General features: G+C 36.1%; 1 protein-coding gene across 1 annotated transcript in view; it reads right to left on the minus strand.

Annotated features, from left to right (window-relative positions):
- The window catches only part of LOC118192992 (phosphatase and actin regulator 2-like), a 290,734-nt gene extending 269,763 nt beyond the window's left edge, over positions 1–20,971 (minus strand). Inside the window, exon 1 of the mRNA XM_085825358.1 lies at positions 20,622–20,971. The gene's annotated coding sequence lies outside the window, so the exon portion shown is untranslated. The remainder of the gene's footprint in view (positions 1–20,621) is intronic.
- Between the last annotated feature and the right edge of the window lie 4,074 nt (positions 20,972–25,045).

Below are 25,045 nucleotides of genomic sequence, written 5' to 3' on the forward strand. Positions count from 1 at the left end.
GACGTCGGTATCAAAAAGAAAAAATGATTTTCAAACTCCGGCGTTTAAGAAAAACAAAAATACAGATGAACCGGGTAAAGAAAGCGTGGTAAAGACGAAAACACCACCTACAAAGGATGGCAGGAGAAATTACACATCAAGGAGAACGCGCACACGGCCACAGAGTCAGGTGCCAGCAAGGCCGCCGTTCCGGAAACTGAAACGCCAACAGGAGGCACAAAAATACGACGAACAGAAGAAATTCAAGAAGGACTCCAGACCGGAGGACGTCAAGACCAGCCGTCCCAGGCAGAAACGCAAAGGCCAACAACCAGACGATTACTCCGTCAAGAGGCCAGCATGTAGAGGACGCAAAAGAAAAAGCAACGGGGACGACACTCGGAGATCAATAAGGAGAAGATTGACATCCATGAAACCTCTAACTTGGGATCAATTTTGCCAAAAACGGATGACGGAATTTCAAGCATCGAAAACTCAAAGATAAGTTAAAACCTTCTATAATTTTTTTTCTCTTTTGTTCCGAAATGTTATGCATAAGTACGAAGTTCTATGTTTTGACGAAAGTCAATATGTCTCGGTTGAGACTTAGTTTTGTTTTACTTTATTTAGCTAAGGCAAAAGTATTATTTTCTTTAAGTGTAAAAGCTAAAAACAAGCATTTTCTGTTGGTCGAAAGACTAATTCTGTTATGTTAAAGCCAAAATTTGGCCGAAGACAAAAATAACTTCGTATTCTTGTATTAATAAGAATTTTACTTTCAGTGCCGCCAGCTTGGCGAAGAATGAGTAAAGTAAAAATTTATTTTCTCTTACTCATTTTATGGTAAATTGTAAAAAGCATATGTATTAAACTTTTGTAAATGTATGTAAATACTTGCATGTTATGTAAAAGTAGAATTTAGTCTAGAAACATAAAATTGTAGATGCTAAAAGAGAATGCTTAAAAGCAATGAAGTCAAAATTTAAGTATTAAACTGTAAAGTCATGCTTTAGAGCGAAAGCCTGCATGTTTAAAGATGAATGAGGGGGAAGTTAGAATGAATGTGTTTTGTAGGGTTCTCCACCTACATTTGAATTTTTAAGAATATTAAAGTAGCTCATTGAGTTGTAGAATGTCGAGTAAGGTGTGTCTATTTGGTTGTTGAATTCTAAAAAATCATGGTGGTTAGGGGAAGTGTTGTAAGACTAAAACACGAATATTCCCGTTTGACACCACACACGGTGGAGAGCCAAAGTAAAGTTAAATTAATGCTTGAAAAATTGAATGAATGTGAAGTAAGCAATAACTAAGAAAAACGAATCGTTTAAAAACAAAAATTTATTGTGTCAAGAAAGTGTAAATTATAATGTATGTAGAAAGATACTGATACTTATTCCTTCCAGATGCTGGAAGGAAAGATCAAGATTGATTGATGAAGTCCAGGAAAAGTTGCTGTAAGAAGAGAGCTTTATAAGATCAACAGAATTGTAGTATAAAAGTTGTTACATAAGATTTTTTTTTTGTGCAAACGAGGTTCTCGCCAGTTAGTTCAGAATTAGATAAACTTACAACAGGTCGTTTGTAGGACCTGCTTCCAAGTTTTCCAAATTCTGGCAGCGGCAAATGTAGGGTTTATATTTATTTTAACTAACATTTATTTTAAGTTTAAACTATCTTTCCTGTCAAGCCTTACTTTCCCCTGGAACTGCCAATGCCAGAATATGTAAATTTGAGTAGAACGCGCAAGGATTCAAATTATCAGCGGAAGTATTCTGATTTAAATAGAAGGAAACGAGTTCGGGGTGAGAGATTCTCTTACTTAGCGAGCGCGGAGGTAGTTAGCGAGAATTGAAGAACCCCGCGTTGCGGCCTATGTGCTTGGCGGGAAGTAGTGGTCATCGTTCCAGTGAGCTTCAAGTCTGCTGAATTAGCAGCGGTATTGTAAAACGCGGTGAGTTAGTTATTTTACAGAGCCTCGTAGTTAGAATCTTGTCTTTATTTTCTTTTCAGGTTATTATTTTTATTTGACTGCCAAGTTGACACCGTCTGTAAGCGTCAAGAGAACGCAATTGTAATTTATTACGTTGAATAAAAAGGGACTTAAACCCTTCACAAGCTTCTATCTTTTATACAAGTTTTCACAGTCACCTCTTGGTTGCGTGCAAGTTGGAGGCGCGCAACGTTATAACTGGATGAAAAGTTCTTCTACTAATAGGAAACCATTTGTTTACAATTGGGTGTAAACTTCAAAATATGTTTGTACCATCTCAATGGAATCAGTCTAAAGATCCACTAACTTAGAATAAGTTAGAATTTAAACTTCTCTTCAAGTTCTCTTAATGAACTAAGTTAAAGCCCATGCTAGCTTGGTATTAAGATTCATAAGCAATGACAAAATATCCACCGAAAAAACTACTGGCTTCTTAATTATTTAAGAGCTTGAAAGAGATGCTATTACAGTTGTGAAATCTGTTCAGCAACATGCATTTAATAAAGAAATGAAGCTATTGAAATTTGATAAAAATCTGAATTTAAATAGTGAAATTATATCTGCATGGCAAGTAGGTGGAAGATTAAGAAAGGCTATTCTTCCTAAAAATCTAAAGCATTAAATTATCTTGCAACAGAAACACCATGGTACAGAACTCATCTGCCACCCATCACGACTATCATGCCCCTATCTATCAAAAACTGTAAATAATTAAGACCTATGAGGCAGCTAGAAGAAATATTTGAAAATGCATGAAGTGTTCTAGGAATCATGCAGACTTCAAAATAACTTTTCTCTCTCACGCACAGTTCAATCTTTTGTTTCATCTTACCTCTCAACATGAATGAGAAAAACATTCTCACGAGTGACAGAGCTTCCATCATTGTTCCAGCGAAGCTGAAGCACCACTAGCTATGCTTGATATTTCCTGGCAAAGATGTGATTTTAATGCCGTGATACAAAAAAGACTGCTCCACATCTTCTCTCTTTATCACAGTAATGTAGAGTATGTTCTTTAAGATTACTCAAGTCAGAAAATGAGAATTGGCTTTTTGGGTCCATTCTTTTATACAAACGAGAAAATAAAGAGATGTAAAATCAACCAAGCATTATATATTTCTATTTATATACTCTGCTACTAAGGCTAGTTAGAAACTGTGAGCAATCTTAGTCCAAAAACATTCTGAGCAAAGGTAAGAAGATTAGTTGCCCTCAAAGGAAGGCCTCAAGAAATATTTTCTGACAGAGATACAAATTCTGTGAGACTGATAGAGAGTTAAGAAAATTTATACAATGACATCTGCCAAGAGAAAATTACATTGCTGAAGAAAAAATTAGGAATTTTAACCTGCTCTCAGCCTCACGAAGAGTTTGTTACTAACTTGTGCTAAACAAGCATGTTTAAATTCAAGACCTGCTGTTGCTCTATCCAATGATCCTAACTATGTGAATTCTCTTATGTCAGCTCATCTTATCGTAGGTGATGCTTTGAATTCCATACCTGAATGTGATGTGGCAATCTCTTAACAAGCGATGGAGATTAAAATTCAAGATCTTTTCTGAAGTTTCTGCAAATGTTCATCTTCAGATTATCTCTCACAACTGCAACAACAACAAAGTGGGGGAAAAGTTAAACCAAACTTAAAACTTTAATGATTTAATGTTCATATAAGAAGAAAATCTGCCACTCCTGAAATGAAAGCTAGGCAGAATTATTGAAATCTATCCAGGTGCCAGAGGGAATATTTAGTAAAGACTCTACTGGTGAGAGAGTAAACAATCTGGGTAAAGATTTCCACCAGAGAACTAAACCACTCTTATTACAAAATTGTCTCCATTGCCTATACTTTATGCCAACTGAACTGTAGTATTTAATTACATATTTTAACTCTTTGTTAAATTCATTAGGCGTGATTGCATAAGCGTGTGGGAAATGCTACTGCATTGCAGTTGTTTTTATCTGCATGGAAGGAGCAGAGTGGCCAAACACTGCAGAACGAATGCAGCAGAGTTTGTTAGGTGTTTCACCACTAGTTGATTTTAGACCTTGCCAGTCTTGTATCTATAATTAGCATTGTAAATCAATTGTTAGTCCAAAAGGGCAATTTGCCCAGAAGGACTATTAATTTAGTTTTGGTGTTTTGCATTGATTCACTATAAGCGTCGTTTCACTTTTCAAATTGTAGCCAACAAAATGTTATCACCCTGTGCCTTTAAAGAAACTAAATAATGAAGAATCTGCATAAATGTATGCATGTTTCTCGCACTGTGATTAAACAACGGTACCTAGAGCCATCAAATTTTGAATACGTAATCCTCTTTCGAATATGGGCATCTGGAAGCCCAAATTTTGAATTTCTTTTATTATCGATTTCATATTTTGTAAAACTTAAATGAATTTTTGATTAACAAACTCAGGGATTTCAAGCAAGCAATGACGACGTTGTAAAGCAAAACATTTTTATCTCCAGCACACAAGACTGTGTATTGGAAATTCTAAAGATATGCTCATTTTATATAGTAAATAGGTAAACTATTAAAAAAACAAAAGCAATTTTTTAAAAAATATCCAAGCTCTGTGGGGGCTATAATTTATGGAAAAATACTCTTTGTATTGCAAAATATACGACAGTTCATTATTCAAAATAAATATTGGTGAACATTACTTATCAGGTGCAAATTGAGAATTTTGGTACAGATAACCAAACTATCTATATTTACTACAAGATGACAATCATTATCAAGATATCAAAAGTAAACACACTTTAGCAAGTTAAAATATAAATTTTAATTATTAAAAAAGGAGCATATACAGTTTGAAAAATAAAACACTGTTTTTAAAGAAATCCTCCTGTAATTTTTTTATGCTGATGTGGCCCTCAGGGGCTCACTTCAGTGAGTACAGGTGTGGCAATCGCGAGGTACCCTAGCCCTTCAGGGGATCATCTTCTTGGTGAGATGGGTGTCACAATCCTGAAGCCCCAGTGATCTATCCTCTTTTCTGTCTCCTCTCCTCTTGGCTGGAACTTTTTTCCTTCCCTTCTCCCTTGTGGTTTCTCTCTTCGGAGTTTGGGGCTCGTCACGAGAGATTGGAACAGCCTTTGTCTCTAGTTTTCGAGTGGCGAGAAAACTGCCCATGTGTTTGCCGTGAGTGGAGACCCGTGTCGCTGGAAAAGAGGGTCCTGGTAGTTGAGGGGCGAGGTATTGTCCCCAACACACTACTTTGGCCTCTGCTTCATATAAACGGGAGGCACCTTAGTCGTCCTCACGGGTGTCAATCGGCTGGTCACTAGTCCTTGTGTCAGTGGCTTGGGGATAAGCTCTCAGGAGTACCTGCTTTCGGGAAAGCTGACTGTGGGGCTTCAGTTTGCGTATAGGTCCGGCTAGCCCTAACACAGGAATCTGTGTTCCCTTGTTGGGCTCTGTGGTGGGCGGGATTGTCGGACCCGAATCTTTCCTTTCTTCAATATGGCAAATTCTCATATTTATCTCATTAAAGATTTTGAAGTCACTCCAGTCACTCAACCTAATTCTGAAAAGTCTACTGCTAAACCAGTCACTCAACCTAGTTCTGAAATGTCTACTGCAAAAAAAATTACGTACAGATGCAAATGCAAATAATCCTAATAGTAATCCCCATTTCGTTGTTATATCTAGTCCTTCTGGCGAGCTGCAAAAGATGTCTCCATTTGTAATAAATAAGTACATTCATTCTTGTATTGGTGAGCCCAGAAATATAAAGCGTCTCCACTCTGGTGACTTGCTTGTTGATACGAATACAGCCACCCAGTCTGCTTCTTTACTTCAAGTAACCAAACTTGGGCAAGCGAATGTCACTGTGACAGCACATAAGACCTTGAATTACTGCCGTGGTGTAATCTCGGAAATCGACCTTCTGTGTGTTCCCGAAGAAGAGATTGCATCCGAGCTATCTAGCCAAAATGTCTGTGGTGCAAAGTGGATCAAGATGCGTAAAGAAGGTAAGTTGATCGATACGAAACACGTGATCCTTATCTTCAATCTGATCTGCCCAAGAATATTAAGGCCGGATACTTAAATTGTCCTGCAAGACCTTATATTCCAAACCCTATGCGATGCTTCCAGTGCCTGCGCTTCGGCCATTCTAAGATGTCTTGTCAAGGCAAACCTAAAATTAAGTCTCAGAAAATAATAAATAAAAGCAGAAGCCCCAGCAATAGCTCTTTTGATGACATGATTTTTGAATCTACGGATTCAGACAGTATGGAAGTAGGAGAGGGTCTAGAAGTTCCCAGGCATCTACTTCCTCGAAAAACAAAAGAACAGCACAGAAAGAACAAAAAACATTCACAATGGCCACACTCGTCTCATGGAACTGTCGCGGTTTCCACCGAAATTTACTTGACATCAAAACTATAGTAAATGCTTATCATCCTGTATGCTTAGCAATACAAGAAACAAATCTGAAACTAGAACAACATGCAAAACTTCGGAGGTTTTCTTTCGTCAGAAAGGATAACCTTGCAGGTGAGCGTGCCAGTGGAGGTGTAGGTCTCCTCACCTCACTGGATTATTCCTCAAATGTACTTTCTTTGACGACATCCCTCCATGTTGTTGCTACACAAATAAATTTTGATATTGTTGTTTCAGTTGTTTCTCTGTATTTGCCTCCAAATGAGCACATTGATCAGCAAGATTTAAATGACCTTATAGAGCAGCTGCCTGAGCCCTTTATTACAATAGGAGATTTTAACGGCCATAGTCCACTCTGGGGTAGTAAAGATACAAATTGCCGAGGAAGACAAATTGAGCAGATGATCAAAGATCATAGCCTTTGTCTCCTGAATAATGGGCAGGATACGTACTTCCATGAGCCTTCAAGGACATTCCACGCTCTTGACCTTGCCATCTGTTCACCATCTCTGTTGCCTTTTTGCACTTTTAGTGTGCGAAATGACCTTTACAACAGCGATCACTATCCCATTTTTATATCTCTGGCATGAAAAGGAGCAAACCCCATGTCGAGATCCCCTCAATGCAGATTGGGAACTCTTCTCTTCCATTGCAGAGCTCACAGATGAAATGGTAGAAGATGTGCATATCGATGATGCTGTTGAAGCTGTTACTAATACTATTACTGAGGCAGCTATGCTTTCCATTCCTAGAAAATCAGGAAAAATACTAAAATATTCGAAACCATGGTGGAATCACGACTGTCATGAAGCACTGAAAAAACAGAAAAAAGCATGGGGAATGTTTCGTAGATATCCCACTCTGCGAAACCTCATAGCATTTAAAAGAGCCAAAGCAAATGCACGAAAAGTAAGAAGGCAGAGCCAAAGGAATTCTTGGATTTCATATGTGTCCTCAATAACATCCTCTACGCCTAGTAAGCGGGTTTGGGAAAGAGTTCAAAAAGCATGCGGAATATATAAAGACCACTCACTTTCCTTTTTCGAGAAAGATGGCCGAGTTATTAGCTCCATAGAAGAAACTGCAAATACTATTGGTGAGACATTTGCTGCCGTTTCTTCCAGCAGAAACTATTCACCTGCATTTCTCTCTATCAAGCAGCACTCTGAAATAAATCCCATCACATTCAACTCTTCCAAATCTGAGCCTTACAATAGAGACTTTACTATGCTTGAATTAAGGAGAGCCTTATTGCAGACACATAGGTCTTCTCCGGGTCTTGATGGCGTGAATTATGAAATGCTAAAACATCTGTCCTATAAGTTACTGAATGCCCTTCTCACTCTTTACAATAGAGTGTGGAAGGAGCGTACTTTTCCCAGTGCATGGAGGACAGCTGTTGTAATTCCTATTGCTAAGCCAGGGAAATTTCCAAGGAATCACTCCAACTATCGGCGAATTGCCATTACCAGTTGTGTATGTAAACTGTTTGAAAAGATGGTAAACAGCCGTCTAGTCTACTTCTTGGAAAAGAATATTATATCGCCTTATCAAAGTGGTTTTCGAAAGGGGAGAACGACCGTAGATAATATGTTCCTTTTAGAGACATCTATTCGAAAAGCTTTTGTCAGAAGAAGTCACCTTGTCTCAATATTCTTTGACATTGAGAAAGCTTACAATAAGGCATGGAGATAAGGTATACTTCGGGATCTTCACAAGAATGACTTGCGCGGCAACCTACCAATTTTCATTCAGAATTTCTTGAATACTAGAACTTTTCAAGTAAGGATTGGCTCTGTTTTGTCAGATGTTTTTGAACAGGAAGAGGGTGTGCCTCAAGGCTGTGTGCTTAGTGTAACCCTGTTCATTTTAAAAATAAACTCTGTACTAAAAGAACTTCCTCCCACCATCTTGGGATCTCTATATGTTGATGATCTACAGATTAGCTGTCGAGGGGCAGACATGAGATACATAGAGAGGCAATTGCAGATGGCTCTGAATAAGATCCAAGAATGGTCAGAGAAATAGGGATTTACATTCTCGAAGCAAAAAACTTTGTGCGTGCACTTTTGTAGGAAGCGAGGTCTCCATCCTGAGCCTGAATTATATCTGAATGGTACAATTATTCCAATTGTGCCCGAAGTAAAATTTTTAGGAGTGACGTTTGATCGAAAATTGACTTTCCTTTCTCATGTTTTAAACCTGAGAAAGAAGCGTCTAAAAACACTAAATATTTTAAAAGTGTTGGCAAACACCTTCTGGGGTGCAGAGCATTGCTCTATGCTTCGCATTTACAGAGCGCTTGTCCGCTCTAAACTGGACTATGGCTCAGTTGTTTACGGATCTGGCCGGTCATCAGTATTGTTAAAACTGGATCCTGTTCACCATCAAGCTCTGTGGATTTGTTCAGGAGCTATCAGGACTTCTCCTGTCCAGAGCCTGTATGTTGACTCTAACGAACCATGACTTTATCTGAGGCGTGAGCAATTGTCCCTTTTGCAATATTTTAATATTCTATCGCAACCTGAACATCCTAATAAGCTGGGCTTACTTGATAATGTGTGTAACACTTTATTTGAATTACGTCCATCCTGTGTTCCTATCTTTCCATTAAGAGTTCGCCCTGTCATTGAGGAACATTCCCTCTCTGATATGCGCCCCCAAGCAGTACAGAATTTTGAAATCCCACCTTGGGAAAATTCACGGATTCAGCTTCTTGATGTTTTTAAACATCGCGTGAAGGCAAGCACTAACGAGATCATTTACAGACAACTCTTCGCTGAGCACAGGCACAAACATAGCAATTATTATTCGATATACATAGATGGATCAAAGTCAAATGATCATGTTGGGATGGCATTTGTATTTCAAGATTACATAGAGGGTAGATGCCTGCACCATGCTTTCTCAGTCTAACATCTGAACTAACTACAATATATTATGGTCTTTTGTACATCTCAAAGCTCTGCCACAAAAAGTTCATAGTTTATAGTTATTACAATAGGAGATTTTAACGGCCATAGTCCACTCTGGGGTAGTAAAGATACAAATTGCCGAGGAAGACAAATTGAGCAGATGATCGAAGATCATAGCCTTTGTCTCCTGAATAATGGGCAGGATACATACTTCCATGAGCCTTCAAGGACATTCCACGCTCTTGACCTTGTATAGTGCCCTTAAATCTTTGGAAGCTTTTCCCAACACTCAGAATCCTGTGGTAGTGGATTTTCTCAAAATTCATATGAACTTAAAGATTTGAGGATATGAAATCCTGTACTGCTGGGTTCCCGATCATACGGGAATAAAGGGAAACAAGCTTGCAGACATTGCAGCAAAATCTGCTGTTGAACTGTCCAGTCGCCTTATCCCTTTTAGAGACATCTGCTGTGTCATCAAGAAGATCTGGAAAAAATGGCAGCAAATTTGGGACGTTCAGCTTAACAACAAGTTGAGAAATGTAAAGCCTAGAATCGAGCATTGGGATTTTTCTGGAAATCATAAGGAGGAAGTTCTTTTGACTCGCCTCAGAATTGGTCATACTAAAGTGACACATAACTACCTTTTGAAAGCTGAAAATGAGCCTGTGTGTTTTAATTGTAATGTTTGTTTATCTGTTTGCCACATTTTAAGTGAGTGTCCATATTTTAATAGTCTTCGCCAGAAATATTTTAATAGCTGTGACTTCGGAAGAGAGGCTAACTGTACTTTATTTTATTATTTAAAAGAAACAGACTTTTACTACCTAATGTAAGTTGTTTTAAAGATTGTGTCTTGGATTTTAATGTGTGCTTTTACCTTGTTTTTACATGACTTCATCCTCTGGATTTGGTACATTTGTCCACTTGTTTTTATTTATTGTATTTTAATTTCATCATTTGTAATTATCCCATCCTGTGTTTGGCACATTTTAATCATCTTTGGTTCTGCGCCAATAAATTCTCACTCACTCACTTATGCTACTGTGCTCCTCATCAAAATAGCAATCTGAATGCAAGAAATATAGGTCAGAAAAGAAGGAAGTGTTTACAAATAAAGTCCTTATTTGTAATTCGTATGTTTCAATGGCTAACTTACTGTACCGTACCACTTCATTTTTTTCAGAAAAAAAATGCCAAAGGGTATTGTTTGTTTGTGAAATCTGAAAGCTTACTGTGCTTTTTTATAACAGGACCCGGGTTTTTGGTTCTTACTATTCTTTTCAGTTACTGTGTTTGTCTGCATGTGCATCTTGAATTTTGAAATTGATATTATTTTGCTGTGGGTACCATCATTTGAGTATGTGTGAGGTGAGTAAGAGGATGAATGTTGATTAACAGAGGATGAGCCAAAATGACGATAAATTTAATTAATTTAATTGAATTGCTTACCTGGAGGATGGAGGAGATGGTGGTGGGAAGCCTAAAAAAGGTACACGTGAAAAAAAGTATGTTAAAAAATTGACGTTTCATTTATTTATTCGTCTCTGTGTGTTAATTTTTGTTAAAAGATTTGTTGTTTAATGTTTTTATGTTATAAAATATGTATTTTTGGTTATTTATTCTCTCTATTTGTGCATTTTTGGTTATTTGTTCATCTCTGAGTGTTAAGTCCTAGTTTGTGCAACTGTTTTTTTTTTTTTTTTTTTTTTTTTTTTTTTAGCGAAAATAGGTTGATGTGTGGTTTGGTACACATCACACATCAACCAAACCACACCTTGGTACATGGACATCCGAGTTTGTGTAAGTCTTTGATTTCTTATTTTGGTTTTCTGCAGCGGCCATCTTGAAACTGCCGCTGATCTTGGCATCAAAAAAGAAACGATTCACAAAGGGGTACTGTAGAGTAAATTTTTACCGTTTCAATTTGCAAGTTATGGATTTTGGAGGCATACATAACTTCAAAATTTCTGTGAGCTGTGCCTTATGTAATTTGAGAGGTTACTGCATACTATTTGAAACATAAGCCACCCAACCGGTATAGTGGTTAGCGTAGCTGATTGCCATTCCGAAGAGCCCTGGTTCGAATCCAGGAGAAGGCATGGATGTTTGTAAATATATAGTATTGGTGTGGCATGGCAACACTCTAAATATGCAGTGAGCCAAATGTCCCCTCGTGTGGTTTGGTGGAAGGGAAGAGGGGTGGGAGACCTTCGAACCCGTCACCCCGTGGTGCTCTCCATCAAAATTCGGGACGAAACTGAGGCAAATAGCACTGCCACCTGTTAGGTGCTGAAGGCTGTTGCCAACCATAGGCGTAATCTAGCGCTCCTTGCCCCGATGAATTTTGTGGGCTTGGGCTGATTAATCAGACAAGATAAACAACAACAAAATTTAAAACACAAACTTTTTCTCATTTGAGATGATAATCTGTATTTCCTTGACTTTACGTAAAAAATTCTGGCCTTTTCTCAACATTTTTAATTTTACTTACATGCCATTACTTACCATCATTTTCAAGGTGGTTGAGAATACAGTACCATGTCCATAATCCGGAATGATCTATAATCCAGACCTCGAAGACACAAACTTTTTTTTTTTTGTATGCTTTACGCATGTGCGTTGGGAGGTTGTGTCTCCAGATACGTTAAAAATTGCTTGGCATATTTTATGGCCAGCTACCATATTTCATGATGAGGACGATGAAGATGATAGCCGCGAATTTGAAGGTTTTCGGACATCGCAAAGTAAAGGTGAAATTTTCCAGTTATTGGATTTTGTAAAGAAATGTAGAGAAGCGGTAATAAATGAAGATGATATAACAAAAGTTTTTCATTGCGACAACAGTGCCCCAATCATCAATCAATTAACGGACGGCGAAATCTGTAGTATGGTTCTAGATCCAGAAAATACTGCTTCAGGTAGTGAAGAAAGTGACAGAGAGGGTATTGCAAACGAAAAAATGGCTAAAGTGCAGAATCGTCCACTTATTTGGCGCTTTTTACGAGATTGATAAGTGCGCCAATTGTGGTATCCAAGTTGATTCTGCCGTTCTGGAAGGTGAATTTCAGATCATTTTCGTGCATGCGTAGTATGCATTTTGAATTGAAAATGTCTTTTGAGCACGAAATTCGGAGCATTTTCGCACGTGCTCAGTATGTATTTTAAAATTTAGAATTTCCAATTGGTGTAGACGATAATAGATGGTAGAGGTGCAGTTATTTAAAACAATAATTCGAGAACATTTTGAGAATTCGTTACTTTTCATTCATCCACTGAGTAAGTGAAATTTCAGGTAAGTGAAATTATTTTAAATTTTCAATGTTTTGTAAGAATTTTAAGTGTTTGAAACTTACTATCTTTTTGAAATGATTCTTAGTTTAAAATTATGTTTTTGTAAGGACTGGATTTTCATATTTTAAATTTTTTTGAAGTGAAAGTATTAATTTTTCAGGGTTTTGTAAGTGTGCCGACTCTGTAAACGTGTTGTATTCGCCAACCACGCACCGTTATCACTAACTGTAACCGAAAGGTGATTTCGGCGACACACACTCACATCTCGTCGTCGGTACGGTTGGTCGCTCGCTTTCCTCCAACGTGATTGTCTGTCAGATTGCGTCACAAATTTCAATGGCCATTTGTCATCGCTGCGGTTTCGCACCCAATAATTGGTGCAGACTTTCTGCAAAAATTTTCTCTGTTGGTCAACATTAAAAATCGATGCTTACTCGACTCCATCACACAATTGTTCGCGGTAGGTAGCATTGGAAATGTCACTAATTTTGGAATTAAATTAATTTCCGGTAATTCTCCTTTCCACAAACTACTTGAGCAATACCCTAACGTCATCCGCTCAGTAACTGGCAAACTGACTGCTGACCACGGTATTGTACACATCATAGAGACTACTGGACCACCAATCTTTGCCAAAGCATGGCGGTTGCCTCCAGAGAAATTAAAGGCTGCAAAAGAAGAATTTAAATACATGCTTGAGCAAGGAATCTGTCGGCCATCTAAAAGTTCATGGGCCAGTCCACTCCACATGGTCCCTAAAAAAAACGGTGACTGGCGTCCTTGTGGGGATTATCGACGTCTTAATTCAGTTACTTTGCCTGATAAATATCCAGTTCCTCATATTCAGGACTGCATGCAAGTCTTGGAAAGCAAAAATATTTTTTCTACGTTAGATTTGACTCGTGCTTAATACCAGATCCCTGTCAATCCACCTGATATACCAAAAACTGCTGTAATAACACCTTTTGGATTATTCGAATTTCCTGTCATGACTTTTGGGTTACGTAACGCTGCACAAACGTTTCAGGGCTTTATTAATGAAGTCCTTCGAGATTTAGATTTTTGTGTCCCATATTTCGATGACATTCTGGTAGCCTCGACAACTGAAAACCAGCACCTTGAACACCTTTGCATAGTCCTTGGCCGATTTCAGTCTTATGGTGTAGTCATTAATCCATCAAAATGTGTTTTCGGGAAATCTAAAGTATCATTTCTTGGTCACGAAGTTTCCTCGAGGGCGTTTGCCCACTTAGTGCCAGAGTCACTGCAATTCAAAATTTCCCAGAGCCAAAAACTGTTCAGGAGCTGCGTCGTTTTCTGGCCATGTTAAATTTTTATCGTCGCTTTCTTCCTCATACCGCTGAAAAGCAGATACCTTTGCACACATATTTGGTTGGGAGTAAAAAGAAAGATACGCGGCCAATTATTTGGTCTGATGATGCCCGTACAGCCTTTGTACAATGTAAGAATGACTTAGCATCGGCAACAGCTCTTAGCTATCCTTCTAAGCACCCTTTAGCATTAATGGCTGACGCGTCTAATACGGCCATGGGTGCGGTTTTGCAGCAACTGGTAGACGGAGCATGGAAGCCTCTGGCTTTTTCTCGAAATTTTCTGCAACGCAATCAAAATACAGCACGTACGACCGCGAACTTCTTAGTGCATATGAGGCTGTTAAACATTTTTGTCATATGGTAGAAGGTCGTGTGTTTTCTATCTATACCGACCACAAGCCGCTAATTTTCGCTTTTCGACAAAAGCCTGACAAGGCTTCTCCCAGGCAAATGCGTCATCTTGATTACATAGCACAGTTTACAACCGATTTTAGGCATGTAGAAGGCCCTCAAAATACAGTTGCTGATGCTCTGTCCAGAATTGAAGAGGTTCAGTTGCCATCAACAACAGATTTCTCCGCCATTGCTAATGTCAAAAACAGGACCCAGAATTGCAATATCTTTTGTCTGACAAGTCTTCTTATGGACTTAATTTAGTACCTATGCAGTTAGAACCAGATCTTTCACTGTACTGCGATGTGCAAGGTAATGTGGCGCGGCCATACATTCCACTGAAATTCTGGCATGGTATTTTTAGCGGCCTCCATAATTTATCCCATTCTGGCATCCGTGCTTCTCACACGTTAATTCAACAGCGTTTTGTATGGCCTGGTATGCAGAAGGACATCGCTGCATGGGCAAGGTCATGTACAGACTGTCAAAAATCAAAAATTCACAGGCACACTCGAACTCCATGTCAACGCTTTGAGTTACCATCTGCTCGCTTTAGCCACGTACATATCGATTTGGTTGGATCCTTACCCCCATCACTAGGTTATACATATCTTCTTATGTGTGTCGACAGATACACACGTTGGCCAGAGGCTATCCCTATTGTAGATATGTCAGGTGACACTGTGGCAAAAACCTTTTTTTCTGTATGGATTTCACGGTTTGGGGTACCAGAGTACGTTACCACGGACCAAGGACGGCAGTTCGAATCTCAATTATTTACTGCATTACCAAAATTCTTGGGAACTAAAAAGGTCAGTACATCACCGTAACACCCGAATTCCAATGGACTTGTCGAGAAGTTCTATTGCTCTCTTAAACAAGCCATTAGATGCCATACTGCTATTCACTGGGTTGATGTCCTTCCTACTGTGTTGTTAGGACTCAGAACAGCTATCAAAGAGGACCTGGGTTCTTCAAGTGCTGAAATGGTTTATGGTACCAATTTACGTTTACCGGGAGATTTTATAAATCCCACAAAAAACTCACCCAATGTCCAGCCCCATGCATTCCTCAAACAATTGCGTGAAACCATGGCTGCATTATATCCTAAGCCCACAAGCACACATTCTTCAAGACCTGTGTTTGTTCCTAAAGAACTCGCTACATCCTCACATGTGTTCTTACGGTGTGATGCATCAAAAAAGTCCTTGGAGCCTACGTATACAGGCCCACACCTAAGTCGCACATCCAAGAATACTAATCGACGACGTCTCTTGTCGTCGATTAGTATCGTCTCAAACCAGCCTTTATCTTAGCACCACAAACTGTCGAGACTGATACATCAGTCCCACCTCCTTCAAAGTCCCACCGCCTTCTATTGGGTCTACACCAACATCTGCTACTACGTGAGTTCCTGTGCCTGGATCCCAGAAAACAAGTGCTCCTCAGTATACACGTTCCGGACGTAGAGTCCGATTTAACCCTCGGTACCTTTAATTCGTTGCCACTGGAGGGGGAGTAGTGTGGCGACTCTGTAAACGTGTTGTACGCGCGCCGTTATCACTAACTGTAACCGAAGGTGATTTCGGCGACACACAATCACGTCTCGTCTTCGGTGCGGTTGGTCGCTCGCTTTCCTCCAACATGATTGTCTGTTGACTGTAGTAATTAAGTTTTAATATTGTGATGTGATTAAATGTTTTTGTTATCAAAAAATTGGCTCTTATGGCATGTTATGAATTCATCCTTAAAAGCACTGGCAAATTCCAATATGCACAGTTTGTTGTTGCATACAGCCGCAACCACGTGCAACAGTAAGGATTATATGTTCTTTAACCATACATTTTTGAAATGATTTTAGTTTTTAAAGTTATTAGGTTTTTTGAAGGGATTTTCAGTTTTAACATGAACAGTGGAACTTTGTAATTTAACAAGAAATTATGCCTGTTTATAGAATTAATGAGAAAGTATTAGCACAAAAAACGAAGCAACTTAAACAATTTACATCGAAAGAAATCTCTACATAAAATAAAACAAAGAGTCTGTCTGTGTGTGTGTCTTTTGTTCGCGCTGCGCGTAAGCTAATAGACCCACGGCTATGAAATTTGGTACATAGGTGCATCTAGACAAGCGCCAGTACACCTCGAAGTGATTTTTTTTATATTCGAATTTTTTTTTTATTTTATGTTTTGTGACGAAATCGCGTCATTTTGAGACATATTGGGCTATAGGAAAACAAGATTTTACTCTACACACTCCATTTTCACATCGTCATGAAACGTAGGCACTTAGCTATTTTACGAACTTAAAATAAATTTCGTGTTTCAATAAATTGATTAAATACGAATTTATTTAACAAAGAGAGCTTAACACCTATTAAACGGGATTTTTTCTAAAAAAGTTTACTTCTCTTCGATTTTTGGACACGTTAAACTTTTATCCTTGCGACTGCTTTTACAAAAAGAATTTTGGAAAAATGATTAAAAAAATTTTTAAATGAAGCTTTCGACTACTCTTCTCACATCTCACAACTTTAAAAATGTGATTTTGGCAACAATTTCCTTTCTTATTGTTGTTGATAGATTTTTGATGAAATTGCATCACTTTGAATAGTTTCTTTCTTTTAGAAATATGGATTTGGCGACACTTTTTCATCGTATTTCTTATATCAGTGTTTTAAGAGATTGGCATTATTGAATTTCTTTCATGTTCTGTTCGTAAAATATTGAAAAGTTTTGCATGATTTTTTTTCCTTCAATGGAAAGTAGGTTACTTTTTTTTATTAGGATAATTAATATTTGTATTAAGGGATATAGCTTATTTCATTGTAATTTTTTTCTCTTCAAAATCTCTACATATAATAAAAGAAAGAGTCTGTCTCTGCGTGTGTGTCTTGCGTTTGCGCTGCACATAAGCTAATAGACTCACGACTACGAAATTTGGTACATAGGTGCATCTAGACAAGGGCCAGTGCACCTCGAAGCGATTTTTTCGAAATTTGAATTAGAATTTTTTTTATTTTATGTTTTGTGACGAAATCGCGTCATTTTGAGACATAATGGGCTATAGGAAAGCGAGATTTTACTCTACACACTCCCTTTTCACATCGTCATGAAACGTAGGCACTTAGCTATTTTACGAACTTAAAATAAATTTCGTGCTCCAATAAATCGATTAAATACGAATTTATTTAGCAAAGAGAGTTTAACACGTTTTAAACGGGATTTTTTCTAAAAAAGTTTATTTTTCTTTGATTTTTGGACACGTTCAACTTTCATCCTTGCGACTGCTTTTACAAAAAGAATTTTGGAAAAATAATAATATTTTGTATTTTTAAAGAATTTTTTTAAAAGAAGCTTCTGAGTATACTTCTCAGATCTTACATCTTTAAAAATGTGACTTCGGCAACAGTCTTATTGTTGTTGATTCATTTTTGATGAAATCACATCATTTTGAATAGTTTCATTCTTTTAGAAATATGGGTTTGGCAACAATTTTTCATCGTATTTCTTATGTCACTCTTTTTAAGAGATTGGCATATTTCATTGTCATTTATATATATATATAATGCATTTTTATTGATTTTTTTTTTTTATAAAGTTGTTCTGCAGAGTGAAATTCTGTGCGGAATTTTATGTTTTTCGAGTTGCTTTCATGTTATTTTTTGCTTATTTCACTGTCTGTAAGATATTGAAAAGTTTTGCGTGATTTTTTTTCTTCAACGGAAAGTTGGTTAATATTTTTATTAGGATAATTAATATTTGTATTAAGAGATATAGCTTATTTCATTGTAATTTTTTCCTCTTGAAAATATAAGGTAAAATATCATTAATTATACTTTGCTTTTCAGAAGTTTTTGTTTTTAGTATTCTTTTATGTTATTTATTGCTCATTTCACTGTTTTTAAGATGATGAAAAGTTCTGAGTGATTTTTTTAAGGAAACAGAGTTTTAACAACCTTTATATCATTTCAGTTTTTAAGATTTTGCAAAGGGAAATTGGTTAATTTATTTATTAGGATAATTAATATTTGCATTAAGGGATATTGCTTATTTCACTGTAATTCTGTTATACGTAATAGCTTTTTTTATGAAGTTGTTCTGCGGAGTAAAATTCTACGCAGTTTTTAAATTTAACGTTTGGTGTTTCCTTCAGCCATTTTTCCGTTACATTTAAAAGCCAGACGAAGGGTGGCAGCGAAGCTGCTAGTATAAGATAAAATATCATTAATTACACTTGCTTTTCAGAATTTTTTGTTTTTTGTATTCTTTTAATGTTATTTATTGCTCATTTCACTGTTTTTAAGATATTAAAAAGTTCTGAGGGATTTTTTTAGGAAACAAAGTTCTTAACCTCCTTTATACCATTTGAGTTCTTAAGATTTTGCAAAGGGAAGTTGGTTAATTTGTTTGTATTAAGGGATATTGCTTATTTCATTGTAATTTTGTTATATGTAATAACTTTTTTTATGAAGTTGTTCTGCAGAGTAAAATTTTACTCAGTTTTTAAATTTAACGTTTGGTGTTCCCTCAGCCATTTTCCTGGTACATTTAAAAGCCAGACGAAGGCTGGCAACGAAGCTGCTAGTGTTTAATAAAGTAAACAAATAAATATTAAACTTTTTTTTTGTAAATTCTGATACCCTTTAGATCATAATTGCTCTTTATTTCATAAATTACGGTTTCATATTTTTAATTGTATAATTTCTGCATGCCATCTTACCAGATTTAAATTGATGATCTATAATCCAGAAAAACCCCTAATCCGGAATCACCGAAGTCCTGATGAGTCTGGATTACGGACTTTGTACTGTACTATAATGAAAATCATTGCCTTTATGCACAGAAAATTGTTCCAACTTTCCAGTATAGCAATGAATTATGCAAGACAGTTTCTTTTTCCAAGGAATCCCAATCTAGTGAATGGCATGAAATTAGAAGCAAATCATTGAAATCTGTTTGAATCAGGCATCTAATTCATTTACAGTGATATATTAAAGGTCAGCCTACAGTGGAACATTTCTTCTTTTGATTTAACAACGAATCATAGAGGACAAAGAAATCAAATACATACTTCTTTGCTAAAATGGTCACTGTACAAACGTTCGGTAAGATTTTAAATTTACACATCATACTGGGGGGATCATATTTGCTAATTTTGAGGATTGAGCACAGTAGTTGTTTTAACGTGGAAATACTGAAGAATTTTGATGGGGAAGAAACCAAAATTCTGTAAATTATGCTTAAATTCTGAAAAATTTTGGGGGAAAGTGCAGAATCACCCACTGCTTGGCGCGTTTTTAAGAATTCTACACACTCAGTATCCAAATACAGATCGACCTATTTTCACTGAAAAAAAATCCAGAATTGCTCAAAAATGGCATTGCACACTCCCTTGACTTTATCTACGTACTCATCAACCTATAATTGACAAAAATCCGATCCTTCTTACTCTTGTAAAAAGTGGCAAACAAACACCAAACAAATAAGTGGGTTATTCTACACTTTACCCAAATTTTCATTCGGAAGACAATTTTATACATCCATTAGGAAAAGATAAAAGTTTTGAGATAATTAATTTAATAACTACACAAGGATACGTGAGAATTCAATGCTAAATAAAAAAAATCGGTGTCAAATTTTATAAGAATTTCTGTAGAATATTGCATCATGATTGTCTAGTCATGCAAGTGTGAAATTTTTTTTAAAATTATTTTGAGCGAGTCAAAAATTAACTTTATGATTTGACCCAAACAAACATAGACACAAAACCAAACAAATCTGTGTAAAAACTGTTCCTAATCTAAATAAATATAGCAATTACAAATTAACCAAATCAACAATCTAAATCAGGAAGAAAAAATAAATTTATTTCACAATCATAATCACAAGAATACAAGCTGCATACTTTTAACAAATTCTCATGATTAAATAATTGTGTTGATTTCATAAGCCTGAACAAGTACTTGTTAATGATAACTGATTTAATATTCTTATAAAAATTTTAAGAAACTTTATAAATAATATAAAAATAATACAATTTTAATTCTTATAGCTTCAAAATATCTAAATTTTAAATTCCTTTAGAACCTATTTTGAAAATACAGTGCTCAATTATATTTTATGCGTAATGATTTTACAGCACTCTACAAGTACTAAAAAACATAATAACGAAACGTAAACAGCTCGCTGAAATGTCTGTTATCGTTAGTCAAAGAAATAACGAAACAACCGATACTTATCACAGGAAACATTTTAATTTATATTATCTTGCCTCACTTAAGATTTAATACTGCAAAAAAACAACCAAACATGCCATACTTACTTCATTACACATATCCGGAAATAGCTTCAACAAGTTGAACGCAAATCAATCGCAAAATCGTTTCCGTAAATGCTCAGTTCGCTCTGACTTTGTTTTATTTACCAAACACCACTATCTTTTACTTTCAGTCAAATTAAATGCGATGTCACATGACGTCTCCTAATAACATGCGACTTTGTTTTTTCAATACTGACCGTTGGAACACAAACCATTCCTCGTCACATAACAGCCATAACAATGCAAACTGTTGCCTAATGAATAAAGTTTAAAAAATAAAATGAATTTCTTTTTATCTTTTCACGTTGAGAAAGTTGGGGCTGTGTCTATCCATCCGACTTCGGATGCTTAGCCGATCTACTGGTTATGCCAACGTACCTTCATTCGTTGGTCAAATAGGTTTTGAATTCGCGCAACAAGCGTCTAGCCCCTCAGATACTAGTTTCCTCCTGATTCCTCCCTGATCATTTGCTCAGATTCACGCGCAGCGTGTTTACTCCAAGGAGCTCGGGGTGGTCAAAGCCGATTTTTTTAAAATGCCATGCGTTTAAAACGTTACGACCTGGGTGCGCATTACTGAGTGTAAATTAATTTCTTTTGTTAGTTTTTCTGAAATAGTTTTCTTTTTAATTGATTGTATACATATTTATTTAATAATTGTATACATATTTGTTAATATGTATACAATTATTAAATAAATATGTATAATAACAATTATTAAATAAATAAATATGTATAATATTAAATAAATATGTATAATAACAATTATTAAATAAATAAATATGTATAATATTAAATAAATATGTATAATAACAATTATTAAATAAATAAATATGTATAATATTAAATAAATATGTATAATAAACATAATAATTGTATACATATTTATTTGTTCAGATGTTTTATTATAAATCTTTACATAAAGGAAGAATTCATGATTTATTCATTTATTCACCTACAGATCATCGCCCAAAGCTATTAGAGATACAGATATCAAAACTTGGGAGCTTATTCCTTTTGTACCGAAGATGTCATTTAGGAAGCGATTTTTTAAGATTCGGTGGGAAAAACGTGTTTTTATGCTTTTTCATATAAGAAAGAAACAGATGTACATAAGGTTATTGCTTTAAAATGTATGGAATATGAATACCTAAAAACCAATTTCAAACGTTTTCAAAATTCCGCCCCGAAGGGGGGGAAACGTGTTCTCCCCATATTCCTTCACACATCAGATATCCATAAGATAAACGTATGAGTTATTGCTGTAATATGTAAGGAATACGAATAAATGCTGTCATCAACATGTGTGGGGAGGGGGACTGATTGGCATAAAATACAAGTTTATATAATGTACAAGTAAGCCTTATTAAAGGTACACACCAGGTATATAAAGCTAGTTAGTATAAAAAAAACTTAAGGTTTCTATTATTTAATGTTATTAATAATTAAAACCCAAAATAAAAATGTAGCAGCATGTGGCAATTCAAAAAACTGTGATGAGATTGTTACAATGTTCAGTTAATTTTAAACAATTCGACACATAATAAAATGGCCAGTGCACAACATGTGAATGTACATGGGGTTGAATAATTAGAAAATAAAAAACTTGACAAATATTAAATAGCAAGTATTAAATAGTAGAAAATATTGCTTAATAGTAGAAAATATTGTTCAAATTTGAGTTTTTCCAAGACCCAAATTTGCTCAGTTTCTCCAAAATATATTTATCTACATTAAAACGTTTGGTAATAATCTATTGACTGAATAGTATAAAAGTCAATGAATGATTGATTATATGGACAATATTTGGTATTGTTGAACTTGGGGGGAGGGAGGAAGACAGTAATGCAAGGAGGATGAACAAAAATAGACTTACTCATTAATCACAGAATACATCAGCCTATCACGAGGACCTGAGATAAAGGTTCAAAACCCTGTTCTGACCTTCTACATCTGTTACGAAGAACACAGAAAGTATATAAATCAAATATATTCAAAACAGTTCGTTCAGTTGCGGGCCTGCCTCTACCCGAGGCTGGGTGCATTATGAATAAAGACAAAAAAGTTCTTAATGAGTTCTTTATTATATTTTATTTATGAAAAAAAGTTCTTTATTTCCATCAAAACAGTATCACTCTTCCGAGATCAGCTTTCGTTCGTCTACAAGCAAAACATTCGAAACACTCAGCACGCAGGCTGACGCCTCGCGCCGGTTATTACTTCAGTTCATTTCACAACATCCTCCCCCCTTGAGACTCAGGTTGAGTCTCAAACTCATAACAAATATTATTTAAAAGATAAAGTCTTTTTGGAACTTTTACAAGTCGTCCAGAGGAGGAATATTGTTGCATCACCATTTTATCAGGTGCAATTCCCTTTTTTAACGTACACCCAGCATGACAGTTCTTATTATGCACATTTCTGATTAATAACTTAGTGAAATCACATTTTTCTGGTAACAGTATTGGATACAGAAAAGATTCATAGTCATCTCTATTTAGTATTCTCGTTTTAACTCTTAGAATACCATCATCATCAATGAGCGTTTCAATAAAATTATAATATTTCTTATCAGTCAGATAATAATTTTGAACCAAACGAATTTAATTTTTCTCAGAATTTTCAATTTCATACTGTGAAAGTTCAATGTTTCTATTCTTTTCAGAACCACCTTTACAATTATTTACAAATCTAAATATCCATGCAAACATTCTAATCATTTTGTCATAATTGGATACATCGATTCGATGCCAAGGGGTGCGTCTTTTGATAGATCAATATTCACTATTTTTATCTTTTTCCTCTCCAATTCTATTTCTTCATGCAAACAAATAATCTCACCAGTGGGCCAGTTTTCAGGGCCTTCTCGCAACCACAAGGGGCGTTCCCACCATCTAGACCGAAGCATTTGCTTCGCAAAACATCCGCGCGATAACAAGTCGGCAATATTTAGTTTCCCTGGGACATGTCTCCATGAATGACCTCGCGTCAACTCTCGAATCTCTTTAACCCTATTTTCGACAAAAACGGACCAATTTCCTTGCTCTGTTATCCACCAAAGGGCAGTGGTTGAATCAGACCAGAAGGTAACTTTTAAATCGGGCAAACTGAGAGCCTTGATAATAGAATTTCCAAGTCTAGAACCTATACAACAGGCCATTAATTCTAAGCGAGGAATGCTTAAAGATTTCAAAGGCGATACTCTAGACTTCGCCCGTACGGGATTTATTTTTACTTCAGAATTAATATTGATCGAACAAAGACGCACGCTGCATACGCCCCTTTGCAAGCATCCACAAATACATGTAGTTCAGACGTGTCATTGATAAACAAGTATCGAGGCAAAGTAACATCTTTCAAAACATTAAGTTCTATAAACCAGTTCAAAAATATATTTACATCATTCGGAGACAATTCATCATCCCATGCAATTTTCACTTTCCACAATTTTTGCAACAACAGTTTTGGAAGCAATGTAGTTGGCGTTAATAAACCAATAGGATCAAAAATTGTCTGCACAATTGCCAAAATTGTCCTCTTTGTGATTTTCGTATCACAGGTCAATGTATCTGTATCTGTGCAGCACCTCAGTGTATCATTATCCAAATTCCAAATTACCCCCAAAACGGAAGTATCCCCTGAATGTTTGTCAACATTTGTACATGCCACATTGCTTTCAAAACCGCGCAAGTTAAAACATCCATTTGACATGATTAATTTCAAATGTTCAATAAAAGTAAACTGTTCATCAATACTACAAACACTAGATAAACAATTATCCACATAAAATGACGATTTTAATTTTTGAACAACTTCACTATATTGGCGTAGACAGTTTTCTAATAGATGCATTATAGATGCGTTCAACAAGTAGGGGCTGGAAGAAACTCCAAACACAACTCTGCAATGCTTATAAATTAATTGCTCTTCATTGCATGGGAAAAAAATCTGAGAAAATCTCTATCTTTAGATGCGACGGATAACATTAAAAAAGCCTTTTCAATATCGGCACTAATACCAATCGGATACATTCTAAAACGATCTAGAATATCAGGCATTAATTCAATAAGATTTATTCCTTTACTTAAACATTCGTTCAAAGAGAGTTTCCCTTTCTCAGATGCAGAAGCGTCAAAAACAGGACGAATTTTCGTGGTTTCACTTCCTAATTTGATAACAGGCCTATGCGGCAAATAACATTCCTTATTCAGTTCGGTTTCTGGTACGCGTTCAATAATATTCAACCTTTCCCATTCCTTGAACACATTTTGATAATCATCGAAAAATTTACTACATCTGAAGTTATAGATCATCTTTTGATACCTTTTCCAGGATAATTCTTTATTATCGGTTAAATGTGTCGTATCACATTTCCACGGAAGTTCTACTTCATATCTTCCATCTGGAAGAATTTTCATTTTGTTCTC

Source organism: Stegodyphus dumicola, chromosome 10 (assembly GCF_044657685.1).
Source record: "Stegodyphus dumicola isolate Sdum_Otavi_A_Nest chromosome 10, ASM4465768v1".
Taxonomy (NCBI): domain Eukaryota; kingdom Metazoa; phylum Arthropoda; class Arachnida; order Araneae; family Eresidae; genus Stegodyphus; species Stegodyphus dumicola.